General features: G+C 36.7%; 1 protein-coding gene across 2 annotated transcripts in view; it reads right to left on the reverse strand.

Moving 5' to 3' along the window:
- LOC134528254 (pyruvate carboxylase, mitochondrial) overlaps window positions 1-15,603 on the reverse strand; it is a 113,000-nt gene extending 97,397 nt beyond the window's left edge. Inside the window, exon 1 of one of the 2 annotated variants that reach the window (XM_063361710.1) lies at window positions 15,388-15,603. The gene's annotated coding sequence lies outside the window, so the exon portion shown is untranslated. The remainder of the gene's footprint in view (window positions 1-15,387) is intronic. The other variant, XM_063361711.1, reaches the window with a different exon arrangement.
- Between the last annotated feature and the right edge of the window lie 4,032 nt (window positions 15,604-19,635).

Raw genomic sequence — 19,635 nt, forward strand, 5'->3', positions numbered from 1 at the left:
GAACGACGTCAGTTACGTCCTTTGAACTGTTCTTGTCCTTGCTCCGGCTACACTCAGGGTAAGACCACAAGACTGCGATTGCGCGATCAGACATTTAAAAAAAAAAAAAGGACTTAAAAAAAATGGCCACATTAAACTGCGCTGCGGGAGTTTCCGTTGATGACCGATTTAAAATGATAATTGTTAATTTTACACTACGATGACGACGCAAATAACGGACGGACTTGCGATTCAGTGATTCAAGCATTCTCGTGCCCTCCGGAGGCAGAGACAAGTTCACCGCGGTCGGCGTAAACGCTTCAGGCCCCAGAACCGAAACAAACACCGCGTCAGCGCCGACCCTTCGGAGGCCGGAGACCCGAAAGTACGCCCTTCGAGGCAGCGTCTTTTATTCTACTTTTCCCCGTGTATTTTGTGTCTGCTTATGGTGTTTTTTTATCATGTATCATTTTGTCATCTGCAAGAAGAGACAATTTCGTCTGGAATTGCTGTTTTGTTTGCTTCGCAAGGTTTGTGTGTATTATTATTACTATTGTATATATATTATTGGCCTTCTGACCTCTGTAACCATAATACTCATTGAATAAAAAGCATTTATGAAAAACCAAAAAAAAACAAGAACTCTCGAATCTACGCCGCACCTTGTCCCTGGAGGAGACTCGTTCAGTGGCCCGCACTCTCCCGGTCCACCGACCATCGCTCGTCGGACAAACAACACACACAAACACACAAACAAACACAAACACAAACACAAACACGCCCTCCCGCCCTTCTCCCGGGCCGTAACTCATGTTTGTGGTCAAGTTTTATTGCGACCAATTTATAATTTTTGTCTATATGTGTGACATTTATACATTGGAACATGAAATTCTTGCATCAGAATTATTTATTTAAAAACTCAGCAGGTCGTCCTTTCACAACGGGTGCTTCTTTTGAACAGTCACTTTCGGCCACGCAGTAGCACTTATAAGTTTTTTATTACCGAATAGTTAATGAAATCTTAAACTGAAACATACGAAAAATTCATTGATATCTCATAAATTTATAATATCAAATAAAATTAATGGGAGTATTACACTTATATAAACCACAAAAGTATCAACTAGCTACATCATATTGCTGTTGATATATGGTTTGTAAATCTGTACCACTTAACATTTCCAAAAATTAATTACGTAATAAAAGCTGACTATTTCACTTTGGAAATTATTTGTAGCAGCGAGCCACAATGAACTTCAGGAATTCCATTCAACTACGTAATATGATTAAACCAAGCCAAATTTTGGAAAACAAAACGACAGAAAACTGTTGCTGCCCAGCAACTGTTGAAACGGTTTGCAGTTAACCTTTTTACACCATCGCATTAAACGTCTGATTAAAATGTAACTTTTTAGGGTGCGTATATCACACGGGATGATTATTTTTTTATTATTTTTTTTTCACCAACAACCACACACAATCTTTTTTTCTATTATTCCATTATTAGGTTTATAAAAAGAATTTCTTCAGGCAGTTCACAATAACACTCATATTATCTTTGAAAGATTTGTGCGATGGGAGTGCATGACTTGATGTGTTGTCATCATTTGTGGGGTTTTTTTTCGTTCTCTTCTGTTTTGGAAAACTACTGTGTTTGTTTCATCTTTTCGTTTTGTCTTTTTTTTTTGTCTCGTTTCAACTGTTGTGCTGAATATTTTTGGGTTCAATATTTTTGTGCTGTCGTCATTTGTGGTTTTTTTTTTTTCGTTCTGTTAGTCCATTTTTCATTGTTTTTCTTTGTTTGTTGACCATATTCCTGTTATGGAATATTATGTGGTGTTTATATCCTATTGACAACAGCAGTTTTTTTTTTTTGCTTAATTTGTGTTTTTGTTTTTGTCTTTTGGGTTTTTTGTAGTTTTCTTCTACAGACATACATGAGCAGACTTGCCAACATTTGAAACCCTCAATTAGTAAAATACATAAAAAATAATATAACACGCGTAAACTGCTCGCGGCAATTGAAAAATTAATAAAATTTCATATCACATTTTTTTCTAGTAATCGAAATTATGTAATCTTTTTAACATACATTAACATTGCAGACCAACAATAATGCACATTATTTACCATTATGGAAACATTTTTGCTTAGTATCACATCAAAGAAAAAACTTCGTTCCTTGTGGTACCCTACAAATCAACTGAGCGTATATTTGTTACAATATACACTGATATCAGTTAACTTCCATGCTCCATATACACAAAGGATTTAATTAGAACTACTTGCCAGAAAAAATATTAACTTTTTTGAATACAGTAAACAAAATTCCTAATTTGCATTTAATTAAATATAGGATATAACTGATATGTATAAATACACTAACCAAATGAGTCAGGAATGTTTTCTTCAGATATTACTGAGTAATTATAAGTAAGCACAAATAAACAAACGTATAAAAAAACACAAAAAATGAAAAACAAAAATTCTGCACACACACAATTGCCTAGATTATTCTTTTTTTAAAGACGCTGCATTTGCTTTTTCGGCCCTTCTTAAGAATTCTTCAGAAAACTGCTGTTCATAACAGACTCCTGTTTGGCTGCACTTAATTACAAGCATGCTTTCCAAGGACTGGACTGAAAGCTGTGACCTGAATTTTGTCTTATTTTTTGTCACAAGACTAAACACGCGCTCACACTCCGCATTGCTGTGCGGGATAGTCAGTATTGAAAGCATTATTTTGGCTACTCTGTGAAACTTTGGGAGTGTATCCAAGCCCACAATACCACACCAGCTATTGTGGCCCATTTCACATCAACACGCTCATCTGTACTCACAAGAGAAGATATGTCTTCTAGCTGCAGAGCAGTAAACGGTTTGTGCAGCTCATCCATTGCAGCGTCAACCGTCTCATTCCCTTTCACTGGCAATATAAAAGGAAACATAACAATGAAATACCTAACATTAGCAAAGGCAGCATTTTCAATATCATCAATATTTGCAATTTCTGGTTTTTAAACAACTTCATTCTTCAACGGAAATTTGTGTTGGATGTAATCACAGGTAGTTGTGAAATACTTCCTTACTGCAGTGTAAAATTCAAGCTTCTCAGTATCAGCCAGTGAGTCAACAATTCTGGAAGAAAGGGCAACGAATAACTAACTCTGAATATTGTCTCTGCATTCAAGTTGATGATACCTGACTTCAAGTAGTGGCTTATTCTTGATTGTCACCGGTTTTACAAATTTTGAATACAGTTCCTGCAACAGGCCGCAAAGCAACTTTCTCAAAATATGTATTTGTGGTGATGCTGACTGCAACAATACATTAACATTGTCGAAAGTAGGTGTAACATGAACAAAAAACAAACAGAATGCTTTATTTGATGGTGTAGACAAAAACATGAACAATTTTCCCTCGCGTGAAAGAGTGCTGCATTTAATTTTTAATATTGATTTTGCTGATGAAACACTATTATTGAATTAAGTACACTTTTTTTGTACAGTCCCATCCAGTTTCTGCTTCTTTGCAGCAGCTTGTAAGCTACTAAAGCTTGCTTGCTTCACTTCACGTTTTTTTTTAAAACAGTTGAGTACCTGATACAGATTTCACACTCTCATATGAATCACTAGAAGTTGCACACTTAGATTTCACTGGAACAATTTGTGTCGATATAGAAGTACTCTTTCCTGAATCACAACTTGGAATTTTGTAAGTCATCAGTGATGACTGCTGTTTCTGGACAGATACTTCATCATTAAAAAAACTCAACAGTGGCTCCCATTGCTCAAGTAAGCGAACTAAGCTTTTGCCAAGTGACAACCATCTTGTACATATGTGTTTCAATATCTTTCTTGCTTTTTTGCCGTGCAATACTTGGAACTTCTGCAATTTTTCTTTTCTTTTCACACTTTTTTCCAGAAAATAATAGATATCAAACAGAACATCTTCAATTTGACACGGGAGAGTAGCTGCTGCTTTCTCTGCGGCGAGATTGATAAGGTGGCATGGACAACCTACAACAATAAGTTCTGCCCGACTCTCTTTTAAAACTGCTGCAACACCGTTTTTGTGTCCCAACATTGCAGGGGCATTATCCGCAGAAAACGCAATTAGATTTTCCAACGGAATATTCAAACGTCACAATTCTGAAATAACTAACCCCCCAATATTTCTTCCAGTAGAATCTCCCTGGAGTACTGGTAATGAAAGCAACCTTGACACTATCATTTTCAAACTTGCATCACAAAATTTTACTACTAGTGGATATAATTTGGATTCAGAGTCATTGCTGCCGTCGGTCGCGACTGAAAATGCCACAGTTTTTAAATAACAAACAATTTTATCAGTTGCATCTGTTGCCATTTCTTTCACGATAGCCGTCGACTTTGTTCTTGCGCAACCAAATTTCTTTGCTACTTCAGAATTTGAAAACATTTTTCTGAATAACGGGCCGGCGTGATCCGAAACATTTAAAGGAATATTATGTTCAACCAAAAAGTTTGTAAACATACATTCTGCGTGTATTACAGCAAAAAAAAAATTAAGATAAATAAAAACGCTTGAATACTTATCATCGTTTTGTTATTTTATTCTTTTAAATTTTTTATACTTTTAGTTTTTTTCTATAATAGTTATAACAAACTGTTTTGCTAATCACGGTACTTTGTTGTACATATATTTCAATCCGTGATCCCCACCAATCGCACTTTACGTCTATCTTCCACGCCACCTCCCGAGCAGGTATAGGTCTAGCACCGCGGTACAGTAACAGTTACTGCAACCAGTGTGACGATTTGATTACAGTTCCGATAGCAAGAACGCCTAGTTTCCGCCAGGTGGTTTGGGGGCAGAAGTTGCAAAAGGCCCACAGGAACAAGGCCAGTGTAACAAAACCAGGCTAGACAAAACCGGGTTGACAAAACCGGGTTGACAAAACGCGAAGTTGATGGTAGGAAAGATGAGGGGGGGGGGGGGGGGGGGGAGCACATCCGTAGATTTGTTTAGTGCTCGTTTTACACATACATAGGCGATGAGGATTTTTATGTGGTTTACGTACCAAATCACATCGATTATCTGACATTTACGTTTCAGAGCCAACTTTATCTTAGTATTCTTCCGCACATCGAGTTTAAATACGTAATACTAACTAACATGAGTTGCTATGCATATTTCAATTTGATTTTGATATTTGTTTAAAGGAGAAACACATATATACAAAGCATCACTCTCTCATGCATGTTACTCTATAAATTTCACTATATTTATCTATATACGATTCTCTCTATATCTTTATATCTCTATGTCTATAGCTTCCTACCCATATATTTATCTTTACAAAACAGAAGAACAAAAACATTCGTATATATTTTTTCACCTCTCTATACCTTTATATTTTTACCTGTAACAGGTGCGACATCTATACTAATATTATAAATCTGAAGAGTTTGTTTGTTTGTTTGAACGCGCTAATTTCAGGAACCACTGGTCCGATTTGAAAAATTATTTCAGTGTTGGATAGTACATTTATCGAGGAAGACTATAAGCTATATTATATTATCAATAACATTAGGGATCCTTACTAAAAGTCCAATTTAGAATCAAATGCGTTGGAGGGGGTTAGATACAACATGCAGTACACGTACGAAGTGTGTTTTAACAATGCCGCAGGCGCTAGAAGTTTATTTCCTATTGCCTATTTAACATTGTTGCCACGCACTGTATGCCTTATCATTCTTTGTTTTCCCATACAAGTAAAAAACACCCGTGTGATATTAACAACGAAGCAATCAGTACCCTCATAAGAGTTCAATTAGTATTTAAATATTTTTTATTACTTTAAATCGCAAACCTAAACTATTGTTTTTTTTCCTCTCTCTGTTTTTAATTTGTTTTTATTACGCTTTTTTTTTCAAGTATATATATTTTACAGACTTGAAACTTCACAGTAATGTTCCTTATCTTACGCAGGATGACATTTTCCGAAAATTAGATCCCATGAGTGGTTAAAACCAGGCAACAGTGGGTACTTTGTCTGCATGAGAACAGGTTTTTGCATTGTTCATGCCTTCTGCGTCTCCATGGCAACGGGCATCGCGCGGCAGTGGTGTACCCACAAGGAGGGGCATGTATAATGAGCGGCGCAAGAGTGATCTGCCTGTAGACTGCCGTAGCGAAGTATGGGTACATCAGTTGTACGTTGCGTGCACGAGTCGGGAAACCATCGGTACTATTCATTTTCTCTCCGGTACATTATACAGCAATGTAATAAATTTTCACTGAATTTTTTTTTATTTACCATTACTGTAAATGGAATATGTGGCTTAATTTTTTTCCATTAGTATAGCCGTGCGAAGCCGGGTCGGGCAGCTAGTTGGTATATAAAAAACGCGCTTATTCAAATGCAACGTTCTGTCAAAATTTCAAAGCAATCTGTGAAAAACTTTTAAAAGATTAAAGACTTTGAACGAACAATAATTTACATTTTTATTTATATAGATTTTGACTGACGGATACAGTGGTATCAAGGAATGCATGATCGTTCGTCAACCAGTTAAGAGGATGACGAACAAACCTTTGAACACGATCAGGGTCATTGAGAAAAACCAAGGGCCTAAAGGCAAATAATTTTGTCAGAGTTTCCAAACCTCACAATTAAAAACAAAAAAGGTGAGTATGTATGCATGCACGTTAGGTTATAATTACTATCTTCAATTTTGATTACAAATAATTAAAATAATAAAAGCGTTGAAGTAATATAACTCCGGTTGGTAGTGTATAATTCCAATAAATACTCAGTATGCAATATTAATATAAACACTAATATAAAATAAATTGTATTTAATATAATAGAGTTTTTTAAATAAATAATGAAAATCAATAATATGCCAAATGTTTATTCTAATTTTATAATTTTAATTATTTATTAAACAATAATGAAATCAATTATAATTTATTTTGCAAAAACTTATACATACTGATACATAACCTCACTTATATATACACACTTGAAAAAGTTTATAGATAAAATTTATATCACTAATATTCAAAATAAATAAATGTTTTAATGATATGGACCCGTATTCAATAACATTGATGAATAAGATTTAAAATCACATAATTATTTTTTTATTTTTATGTAGCCTTCTATTTGTATGTTGCTTTTTTTTCATCCCGTGTAAATTTCGTTGACGGTGCGCGCACATTGTAAAAATTCAATCTCATTTTTTTCATAACGCACCTAAAGAAATTTAACTTTAAGAAAATCTCAATACTGTAAACGTTACTGTTACCGTAACTGTATACGCGATCTCCGCATGTCGCATTATGTTTGTAAGGTTTCCTGTGAATTCTACTAGCAATACACTTGCAAAATTCGTCCTATCAGGGTAAACCCAAGCATTAACACAATCTCCAAACTCAACCGAGGCCTACATATAATTAAGGCTGTTGGATGGTTGGGCGCTGGCATCTTGCCAGTATAGGAAAATCAATGTTAACTAAATTACGTTTTATGTAGGCACTAAATAAGATAAAAAGGTGAAATAAAAACCAAAACGCAGATAATGCAGGTATACACTTGCGTTAATACCCAATATTTTAATAATATTTTCACATAGTTTTTAAATGACTTGTTCATTTTTCAATACTCTATTGTAAACAGGCTGCCCGTTTTATATATAAAATGAATATTAAGTCATATTCTGCAAATTATTTAGATTAAAAAAGTTTCAGACCAAATGTCTCTATCTGTAATAGGAAAGCTATAATATTATATTTGTTGTATTGAAATAATTTGGCAGGGGCAAATATCTCAGATGAGCGATGGCTAGCAGGGTGAGGGGGGCAGGAATGGAGGCAAGCTGTCAGGTAGCTGCCTTGGTGCCTGGAGGGGGGCGGTACTAATGCCTTCCTGGAGCTGTTTACAGTTCGTAGGTCGTGACTCACCACGGCATCGAAACTCTGGTATGTTTTCCCTCTTCGTTCTTGATAAATACTCAGTTTGAATCCTAGACCCTAAAACAGATTTTGCAAACTGGTATACCATATCACCTCAGTGTGGGCCACCAAATTATAAGTGTATATTACCATGTTACTGACGATGCAAATAAAATTATGTCATTTACTATGTGTGCAATTTGTGTGACACTGATTATAAACCAGTTATAATGAATAGCCAAAGTTATTACAACTTCAGCATAACATTCGTTAACTGCTTTATCTACACGTCGCAGACTTAAATATGATTGAAAACATGTATCATATAATGGTAAACAAAATGTTCAATATCTGAAAAAAAAAAATAATAATAGTCATAGCTTTTAACCAGGAACCGGTAAAGTAGGATATTTTTTCCAAACTTCAACATAGTAAGTAGTATTCATTAAAATATCTCTATCGAATTCGTATACTTATTAAGAAATGAAATATTTATTATATTTAGCAGATTAAGTGTGATTACGCACGCAATCTCGGCGAGAGCGTACAGACAAATAAAAAAATTGCTTACAAACCATTAATACATTGGGCCTGCGTGTTATCGGACAACATATACATAACTGTTATTGTAGTGTCAGTGAGAAATCTATTTTGCAATGTTTGAATGATTTCACCTTATTTGCGCAAAGCAAGTATTGTTGGTAAATCAGCCAGAAAACTACGTAATTATTTATTACGCTCAGTTGCGTTCATATTTTAAAAAAGGCGGAAAAAAGTATACCCATACGAAATTAAACGTTAAACGTATATGTTTCATTGCTCCAGTTGTCTGTATATTATAAATATATATATTAATATACGATAACTTATATTGCTGTAAATATTTTGCAGCATTGCGAAGAGTGTAGAATTATAGTGTACAGTAAAATGTAGGACCGGGACCATATGTGCGTCGCATCGCTCTTCATTTCGGCAATATAAGTTTACGCTACTGAATACACACATGCCTACATTAAATACACACATTAGCATAATATATCTGAGGACGTAGAACAAGTTATAGTTATATAATTTATACGCGAGTTGTTATACGTATTTGAATTAATGTTGCATTTACTTCACGAAACTAATCACAAACATTATTATTATTAAAATAAGTGAATATCTAATCAGACAAAAGTTATTAAACTATACAAATAATACGTTCTTTGAATGTTTGATGCAATGGGGAATCTTGATTCAGTGAAGTCTTTTGGACATAACGCCATACAAATAATAAAACAACTCACTTAAACTTTAATTTATATTTCTTAATCTATAAATAATAGTGCTTACCCATGATGTAAAGAGGTGCTTACCCAATTTATAGTAGGCCAATATATAGTATGAAATTATTATATTTGAATTTTTTTGGTTAATCACAATTAACAGCTATTATTCTGATAAATTGCAAGTCCCGTGTATGTTTCAGTTGCACTCATAACACAAGTCATCTTCATATTAAAAATATGGATTATTTTACAGGTTTACTGATCGACGAAGTCAGAATAAGTAGAGAATTTTGGTTGAGTAAAATGCTTCCAAAACTTCAGACATTTTACAAGGAGTGTCTTCTGCCTGAAATAATAGATTCGCGTAGAGCTCGAGGGCTGAGCATCAAAGATCCGCCATACATTCAAGATGCAAAGAAGAAACAGCTTGACAAACATAAAACAAGAACAAAAAGTATTTGATGTGATTTGGGAGGTAATGTGTAGCTTAGATATGCGTGTACTGTATGTACAGATATGTAGGCCTATTGTAGATATTGTAGGTATGTTTGTTTTCGAATGCCTAAAAAAGGTTATCAACAGATAAAGTAAATAATAACGCAATTTAAAAGCATACGTGTTTCTCTCTCTTTCCTTTTTACATCGCATATTCTCTGATCAGCTTCTGTAAAAAAAAATTCTGTGAAAAACAATTTTCAACATGTTGTGGCTTGTTGCTGAATTAATAATAACTACACACTAACGTAATGACTTCTAAATCACATGTAAAATAATAATTTATTTGCTTATATAAATTATAAGTAGATTTCTTCAGGCTTTGCCGACTTCGGAAGAACGATTACTAGGTACAAAGATTTGTCTTAGGTCGTGCAAGTGTTTCAGATTATGTCTGTGGTAAGAGAAAGGATTTATGTTTCTTGCAGGAATGAACAGTAATTTTTTTTAACAGAAAAATTAATGAAAAAAAATTAAAAATTACTTTAACACACTTAGTAATACGTTGGCGTATTTAATTTTGTTTCGAAGGCATAAGAATTTCACCGAAATGGAAATTTACTAGCGAAGAAATTTCTTGTTCATTATGGTGACCTTCGAAACCGTTTTGAAGTATGCTCGTATAATAAATGTGTGTATCTGCAATATCAGTATAAATGCAAATTTATTAGCATTACATAATTATATATATATTTATATATTTGTGAAATTATAATCATGATAAAAGGTTAAAATAATATTGGAATGATTACATGTGTGCTGCATACTGTACATTTTATTCAGCTTGCAAATTATTTTTTTACTCTCCTGAACCATTCAATGATAACACAGTTGCCCATATTTATTATATGTGGTTTTGAAATGCACCGTGCTATTGCATAATCGCAATTCCGTCCGTATAGAATTTTAGGGCAGCTCATTTCTGAATAAATTATTGTATTAAATATTTTAAACTGTTTTTCACGAGACAAAAAAATTCCTCACTTAATTTGTGTATTTTCACTAATTTAATACACTCATTATTGGATTAACAGAAGTCTCATTTGTCACGTAAAGTTAGAAAACAATGTTTTTCCAAATTCAAATAGCAAATTATAACATGAACAATGCCGTTTTAATAGTAGGATATTGATATGTAGCACGCTCGTCGTAAGTCTTCAAGAAAGTTAGTGCGTCCCTGCCCATTTGTATCCTTCCCCACGTTCAAGTACATACAACAACAAGATGTAACCAAACAAACTACGTTGTCATTCACTTGACTGTGGATTAAAGGAATGCTTCATTTTTCAATGTCTTCACTTCGAATTCAAATCGAAATTTCGGAAGTTAATTGCCTATAATGTGCAATAAAACGTAAACGACTTCAACTATTCAAGTATTATATATATATATATATATATATATATATATATATATAGGGATATATATATATATATAGGGACTAGTTAAGTACTGATCTTTACTTTTATTCTTAAACGATACTTACACAAGCTTATTATTTACAGATAGGCTTACGAAAAATGTCTGGATGACCAGTTATGAAAAAATATAGTAAATAATATAACATTTACAGCACAGTACGTACGTGCTCATCTAAAGTGACGTTTGGTGGGAATTTGTACGAAGTAGATTTTGGTTCAGGTACAGAAAATTACGGATCTTTTAGTCATCTCTGCTAGTGTCAGAAGGATCATTACAGTGCTGAAATACGTTTCGCTGTAGAAGACTCACCAGCTTGCGGAGGGTGGGGTAATGGGTTCGAGTTTCTCGTGAGACATGCATGAGCATGATGGGAGTGTTTAATGTCAGGTTATGTTGTTTCATTACTAAGCCATCCTCATTCCCTCTACAAAGTCAGCCTACGGACTAAACAAATAGGGGAAGTGTTTGAATATTTATTTACACACACGATTATTTCACCAGTAATAACTTATAAAAATCCAGTGGCGGAATATTCACTCACGCTTTACATACCACATGGCAATTTCAGCCTTTGTGGTATATCTGCTTCTGGTTTAGATATTTTTTCAGGCCAATGATGTATAATTCCGCCAAACGTTAACAATAGTATTGCCATGCAGGAAATGCCATGTGACTACCACAAGAAAATGTTTTCAATCGGAAGATGCAAAATACGCATTAAAGTAGATCTAAGCCAGAAGTAGATCTTACAAAAAAGTTGAGGTTACATTGCGGCACCTATAAACAACTAATACCACAGTCATGCGACATATTCACAATTAAAGTCAAATAAAATTCAAAATTATTTTCAATAATTTTTTGTTGTGTATTACACCAAATATTACATAATTATATGTGGTAATTTAATATTGACATACCTTAATGCCACATTAATTACTTTCAATCTCACAGACGCTGAAAATTTGACATGTATTGCATTTTGTTAAAAGTACGAGTACAGTATTATAGGGATCACGGAAGCGCCTTAGATAGAGAACTGCAGTATGATTGGTCAAATGCTAAAGATGCTAAGAAACCAGAAAGGAAATTAGGTGATAAATCCATGCCACCTGCGTGACATAAAAACTGATAAAGTGGATATCACACATCATAGCAAGACATACAAAATTAATTATGCCACAAAGCAAAAAAAAACCTAGGTATATCTTACTCAAGGCAACTACATTATTCATATAAATCGAATGGCGACCGAAAGAAAACCCCCACTAATTGAATAAACTTTTCATGTAGGCAATTTTCTTTAGGTTTTACATAAACGACAAAACTGCTAATTAAAAAGTTCAATTAGCGTGGCCTTAAAAACGACGCTTTTACTATAAGCAACTGTGATGCATTTATAAATTGAAATATCCCAACCCCATTCTTTAATTTTTTTTTTTGTGGTACAAATGTGTACTCCACGTGACTTTGAAAGCTTCCCGACTACCTACGCACAGGGATCAAGCCTTGATTCTGCGTTCAAACAATAACTTGTTTTTGTCAGATATACCTATACACGGAGACACTCAGTAATTCTAGAAATACCGAAGGTGAATTGTAGATACGCGTAGATATAGGCCCTACATAAATAAATACACGTAGACGTTGCCTTCCATCAGGGCCGGTGCAAGGTCAATTGGCGCCCTAGGCGAAAAACCTTAATGCCCCCCCCCCCCCAGAACACCCCAAAAAATTTTTCCTTGCCTCAAAATAAATCACGCAAGCCTAAGATTTTGTCAACAATCAAATGTAAGCAGGCTTGTGTTTTTTTTTTACTTTTTTACTTATTTCAAATCATAAACAGGTCACCGTGGAATTTAAGTAATTACTTATATCATTATAAACATTCCAAACTGTTACAAAAATCCATTTTCATCTAGTTTCAATAATCGTTAAACATATATCCGCTGTTATGTGTTGTGCTGCGCCGCCCCCAGCTACTTGGCGCCCTAGGCGGTTGCTTAGTTCGCCTATATGGACGCGCCGGCCCTGCCTTCCATTACTATTTATGATTTATTTTACTGCAACATCGGCAGGCAGACTATGTAGGGCCTAAATGTCGCTGCGCGAAATTTCGGTGTTATTTTTAAAAGACCTTCTAGTTTCAAATGATGTCGCACATAGAATGTGTACGACGTCTTTTACAGGCATGTTCAACGGAGAAGTTTATCATACAAGCAAGAGAAAATAAACACACATGGTACTGTGAAAACTTAATTATATGTACCACTTTGCTGAGTTCGCAATATCAAAGTATTTATTTTTAAATTCTGTGTAGCATTTTGATATCTATAACTTATTGAATTAAATTATTGAATTCACAAATTCCACAATTTGTTAATCCTGAGCTCCCCATAACACCTTGACTCGCCCCAGGACAAGCAGCATGAGATGCTTCCTTTCCTCTTTTCAAACAAGGGATTACGATAATCCCCATCAGTGAAGCGCCCAGCTGTGTTGACGAGGGTCGACAAGGTAAGTCATTAGCCTGGAGGGACAAAGGTGGATTATACGGCCAAATTCGCCTGAAAATTCAGATGATGCTACTTGTCATACATCCGTGCATTTAGATAGGCAATTTTTCATATTATACTGGAGTTCTTGGCAACCAGTCAACGCCCTTAAGCAACAGCATTGGTTGAAAGCCCAGTTAACCAAAAGAAACCAGTTTAAAAATTAAACTAATTTCCATACCTAGCTTCCGACACTGATAGCCATATATCATACCAGGCAACATGTAAGTTTATATTTTCGCAGAAAAGAGAAAATGGCTGTAGTATTAAGAGTTCTTCCCCTACCCCCACAACTCTACAGAATAGTAAAGGCTATTATTTGTAATAGTTCTCACCCCCCCCCCCACCATCAAAATCACCCACCTTCACCCTGCCAGAATAGAAGAGGCTGTACAACACAAACCTCATCGGCACAACAAAACAGTTAGATTTTATTTTTGGTAGCAATAAACACACGAACGCTGACGATTTGGTGACATGTATTTCAGAAGCTACCATCGACGTCGTTAAAAGATATTCATCTCAGTTTCTAGTGCCAAGTGTACGCAAGCGACGAGAACTCAACATTAGGAACCGGCTGACCTTGAATTAGGTCACGCGAGTACGTAACACAAAAGTACCTAAACAATTTTAGAGGTCGCGTTACCACAAAATACAATTATGCGCGATGAACACAAACAGAGAAGGAAAAAAAACTACTTACAATTTAAATTAAGCAAGAAAGTAACGTGGAAATTACGTTATTGTAATCTACATACAACTTTTTAAAACATGACTACTAGGCTGATCTTGGATTTTATGGATTGAATTAATTCTTTTCAAAGCTTGAGTACAACTATATGTATAAGTTATACAACACTTTCGCCTCTAAGTGTTCGCAATAACATTTTATATTAATTTTCACTTTCCACAAAAATCTTCCCCGGGTTTATTTATTGCCAGCAATAAAATTGTGTACTCGTTTATTTACATATACAGTGTCTCAAAAATATTTCACTTATGTGGCTGATCTATGAAATCGACTAGACTTGTATCGGAGCAGGAGAACTTTTTTTTAGGCCTTGTTTATTGTCGACAATAACTATAATTCACATGGGTTATCCTTGTAGATAGCCTATACATACGTTTTCCCATATTAAGTGAAATATTCTCGGTGCTTTATTTCCGTTAGTGCTTTGATATAAAAATATTTAATATATTAAATATTGTTTACACGTAGTTAATTCTAAACATAAAATTCCCTGGGGCATGATGATAAAAAAAAACGAGAATTTTCTTCATCGTAGAATTAGAATTATCACACACTCTCAGGCTTAAAAATCGAGGCGCAGGTAGTTAGAAACAAGTGAAAAATGCAGATACCGTATAGATTCCCGGGTTTCGCCCACTGCTTGAGAGCAGTTAATTGAACCGTAATTCGTTATAAATACATAAATAATACAATATTGATGAGAAAATTGAAAGATTAGAATGTTACAACGAATAATATAATTCATCGTATAAAAGCGTTCTTACAAAAATTAAAGCAAAAAAATTATGAAAAATTATTTTAATTAACATGCCGGTACCCAGTTCAAATGCCAGGAAGGCCACTACGTTATTAAATCTCCGGCATCAAGTATTACTATCCCACAATCAGCCGTTGCACAATACACATATTCTTTTAAAAAATATAAATAAAAAAACTAATGTGAGTTAGACGAGAATATGTCTAGGTGAGAACTTACCCAATATACGAATGCTAACGTAGATCGACGAGCAAATGTGCTCACACTTAAATAAACGCAAATCACAAATGACCACTTCTCTGACCTCTCTCAACGAGATATCGGCCGTGCTTCTAGCTGCGGATTCTAATGCACAGTGGTAGTATTCAGTTCCTAAGATACCATACTCGAACCATTACCGGCGTGTAAAAAGTCGATTACCGCGCAACCACTAGTGACACACTTTTACGAAACTCTTTGCAGTCACATTTCAAATCTACTGCCATCTATCAAAATTTTTATAAGCTTTAAAAAGTGTCATCTAGTTAATTTTATACAACTATAACTATGAAACTTTGTAGGAAAAATCATAGATAGCAGTAAAACCATTTTATTGAATTTTATTTATATTAAAAAGTTTCCAAGAGAGTAGACATTAAAAAAAACATCACTTAGCATCAATCAAATTTACTAAACAACTAACTGTTAAAATATATGAATTTTAAAGTCAATGTAAACAATATTTACAAAATATATTTTTAACATTATGCAAAAAAAAATTTTAAAAAATTAATATTTCTTCAAATTTTCTTACAACTATGTAATATATATTTTGGTTAAATATAACTATTCAATTCGATACCAATACACTCTCAAAATAACATTAATAAAAACAATATTTAGATAAGTCAAGTAAAAAAAAAATTCACAAAATAATTTAACCTTAAATATTTGTCTTCGTTAAGATGGCGGTAACACAATCATTCAACTATGTGTCACGAGACCGTAAAAAGGAAGTACGAAAAATGTTACAACAATTGTTGTCATTAGCAAAAATTAATTCAATTCCAAACGAAAATAACTTTACAGGGGAAACTGCTTATGTAGCCAATCCCCAGTTTAATTCAACAATTCCAGTTAATTGTAATCCAATTTTTAACTGAATAATTTTTTGAAAATTACAGGAATAAAGCTTGTAATTGCCTAATATCTAGAGAAACTTATATAAAAATTGATCTAACATTCCACCCTCCTTCCTCCTAAATGAATTTAAAACAAGCATTATACATATATTAGTGATTAAAATTATGAATATTTGAGGAGGTATAAAAATGCTTTTTCAGTAGAATTTGTACTTTATGAAAAATCTTTTATTCATCACTATACTGACGTTGTCCGACCGAAGGCCACCCAAAAGCCCGACCTGCAACCGCCAGTATCCGACTCCGCTAACGGAATGCGCCCCTAGCCATGGCCCACCCTTGTCAGACGAGAGCCGCGGGACTTACGTATTATTAACGCCCTTAACTTAATCGGCAAGACAAACCGAGTCATGTACACGGTAAATTCACTACTGTACACAGTAAATTCACTACACTTTAATGAATACACCACTTTGAATGAACAACACCGTGTAACACAAGTGCGACGTAGGAGTGCCCGGGTCACTCATGTGTAGTTTTTTACTAAAACAGCTGTGAGTGCTCCCCTTGCGGCCATCAGCCTGATTTCAATAGTGTAATATGTGACTTAACTCAAACCGCCCCAAATTAGCATTTATCATTCGCCACTGGAGTACCTAGTTATCAAGCAACGAATAGTCTCCAGTGTGACTCTGATAATTGAAACTTATTTTATACAAACTTATTAAATGTCATTTCTAAAACATATATATTAAGTTAATCATTAAGTTTTATTGTGTGAATTTAGAGCCACTTGCTTTTTGTTATTAATATAATTTTTTACGAATAACGGAACTTTAGAAACTCTGGCGCGACAGGGAGCTCACCCCTCCCCTCGCGCCAGGGCCAGACGCTAGTACAGCGCGACTCGCGAACCGGGACAGACGCATGTCCCACGGGGAGCCATTTTCTCTTTGTCTTCATCGAACTTCCATCTGGTAACTATAGTCAGACCCCGAAACCTTTTTTAACTACTCCCCGTGTGCGCCCGGTCCTTTTCCGGTGTAGGGCCTAACCCAGCCGCGTCAACTTAACACGCCCCGCACAACACATTACGTGGGGCCGTGCAATATACGGTACGGGCCGACTCCCGCCACAACAGACTTTTAATTAATCGCCAAGTGCACAGGCTCTGGCTACATCTAATAGTAGACTTTTCTTAATTTAATAGCGAGCCGCGGTCCACACAGATGGGCCCGCGCATCGCCGTTCACCAATTACGGGATTAGCCGACTCTAATCAAACTCTCTCCCTCGACCTCGACTGGCGTGAGGACGTAACTTTAGTAACGGCGCGTCAGAGCGCCCAGTGTTTAGTGACAGTGTACTTTATGTAGGGAAATCGTGTGAATGTAATTGCAAGTGTAATTTGCCAGCGTAATTAAACGTCCACTCCGCACACACCGTGCGCGACGTGTGAACGACAGTGCAAAGCCGTGTACGTTTGACGTCGTCTGGCCGACGACCACCCCAGAGCCCGACCTGCACCCGCCAGTATACGCTCCCGCTAACGGAACACACCCCTGGCCATGGCCCACCCGAGTCAGGCGACCCGAACAGCAATCAAAGACAAAGCCGCGGAAACCTGAGTAGACAAGAGAAGAACCGTACCCATTCCTCCTAAAACATTAAATTAGGATTTTAGCGACAATAAAATCTCTTCCAGACACACCCGTTTGGAGTCTAGCGTAATGAGGTCACGCCTGGCGCGAGAGAGGCCGAGCCTCCCTCGGACGCCATGCCAGTTCGGCAGTTCAGCGCAGCTCACGGACCGGGGCGGACCTACGTCCCACGGAGAGGCAACATCCTTTGTCTACATCGAAAGTAACGTCCGGTAAATATAGTCACTAATTAACAGAACCCCTTTCATTACTTAACCTCTCCGTGAGTACCCGGTCCCTTTTTTCGGTCCAGGACCTAATCCGGCCGCATCAATTTAAAGACACCCCGCACCACACTTGGTCAGCGGGGCTGCTCTTCAGTATACGGCACGGGCCGCCTCCCGCAACTTACAGAACTTTATTTAAGGTCACGCGCACGGCGCTGACCACAAACCCGCAAGGGAACTTGGACAAACTTAATTGCGGTGCGTGTTTTACCACAGTGGGCACAACACCCGCGCCGAGACATTTGCATACGGGATTGGCCGTCTCCAATCGTCCACCCCCTTAATTCAGTGTATTTTTGTATCCCGTATTTTGTATTGCTAACTTACGTTACCCGAGTAACGAGTGCCACGTAATTTGTGCGCGCCCCCTTAATTCAGTGTATTTTTGTGTCCCGTACTTTGTATTGCTAACTTACGTTACCCGAGTAACGAGTGCAACGTAACTTGTGCGCACCCCCTTAATTCAGTGTATTTTGTGTCCCGCCTTTGTGTTACGAAATTACGTTACCTGTGTAACCAGTGAGACGTATGAGACGTAACAGCGTCCGAGGCCACGTAACGCGGAACACAAACCATACGGCGCCACGGAATAACGAGTAAACCCCCCCCGGGGACCTCTGTAGAGTGTTGTATTGTGTACGACTCGTTCCTATGAATAAAAGGTACGACACCACCACCTCAACTCCACGCCTCTTATTTAAAATCATCTCACGCAACACCGCCGCCGGCCCTAGTGGGCCACGCAGGGGCACATACATCCACGACCCCCAAACTCACGACTAGAACCGAGCTAGTCTGGCGCCCACCCGGACAATACGTAGCAAGAACCGCCTTTTCCCACTAGGAGCCACACCAGGACTCGAGCCCGAGACCCCGGACGACGGCACGTTGACGTCGACCCAAGTGTCTCCTCGGCTCCTTCAGGCCGTTATGCCTCGTCAACATCCTCCCTTGCAATACTAGTGCACCGACTGTGAAGTGCGGCGAGCAGGGACGCACCCGCATGCGCCCTAGCATGCCAGTGGGCTTCTTTTTGTGTTGTTAATAGTTATGCTCATTATGTATTTTTAAATGGTCACGAGCCTCAACAATTGTGTATATTTTGTAACGTAACAAAACTCTCACGTCTGAAACACTGTGTAAATACTTCGCTTGTCATTTATTCGTAACGAATTAATTCATGTGTAAATTCGCTTTTTAATTAATTACTCGCTAAGTTGTGTTAATAATTCTGTGATTTTTCTCAAGTGCTTATGCCGTGCTAGTAATGTAATCGCAGCCTGGCGCATCGCGGGGCGGGCCTCTCCCACGCCGGCCAATTTCCCCTCCCCTCCTCCACGGCCCGCGGGCCTCGGCCTGCCAGCGGGCGGAGGAGTGCAGTGGTGTATAGGACGCGACAGCGAGCAGACGTGCGCTCCGC

Source organism: Bacillus rossius, chromosome 1 (genome assembly GCF_032445375.1).
Source record: "Bacillus rossius redtenbacheri isolate Brsri chromosome 1, Brsri_v3, whole genome shotgun sequence".
Lineage (NCBI taxonomy): Eukaryota > Metazoa > Arthropoda > Insecta > Phasmatodea > Bacillidae > Bacillus > Bacillus rossius.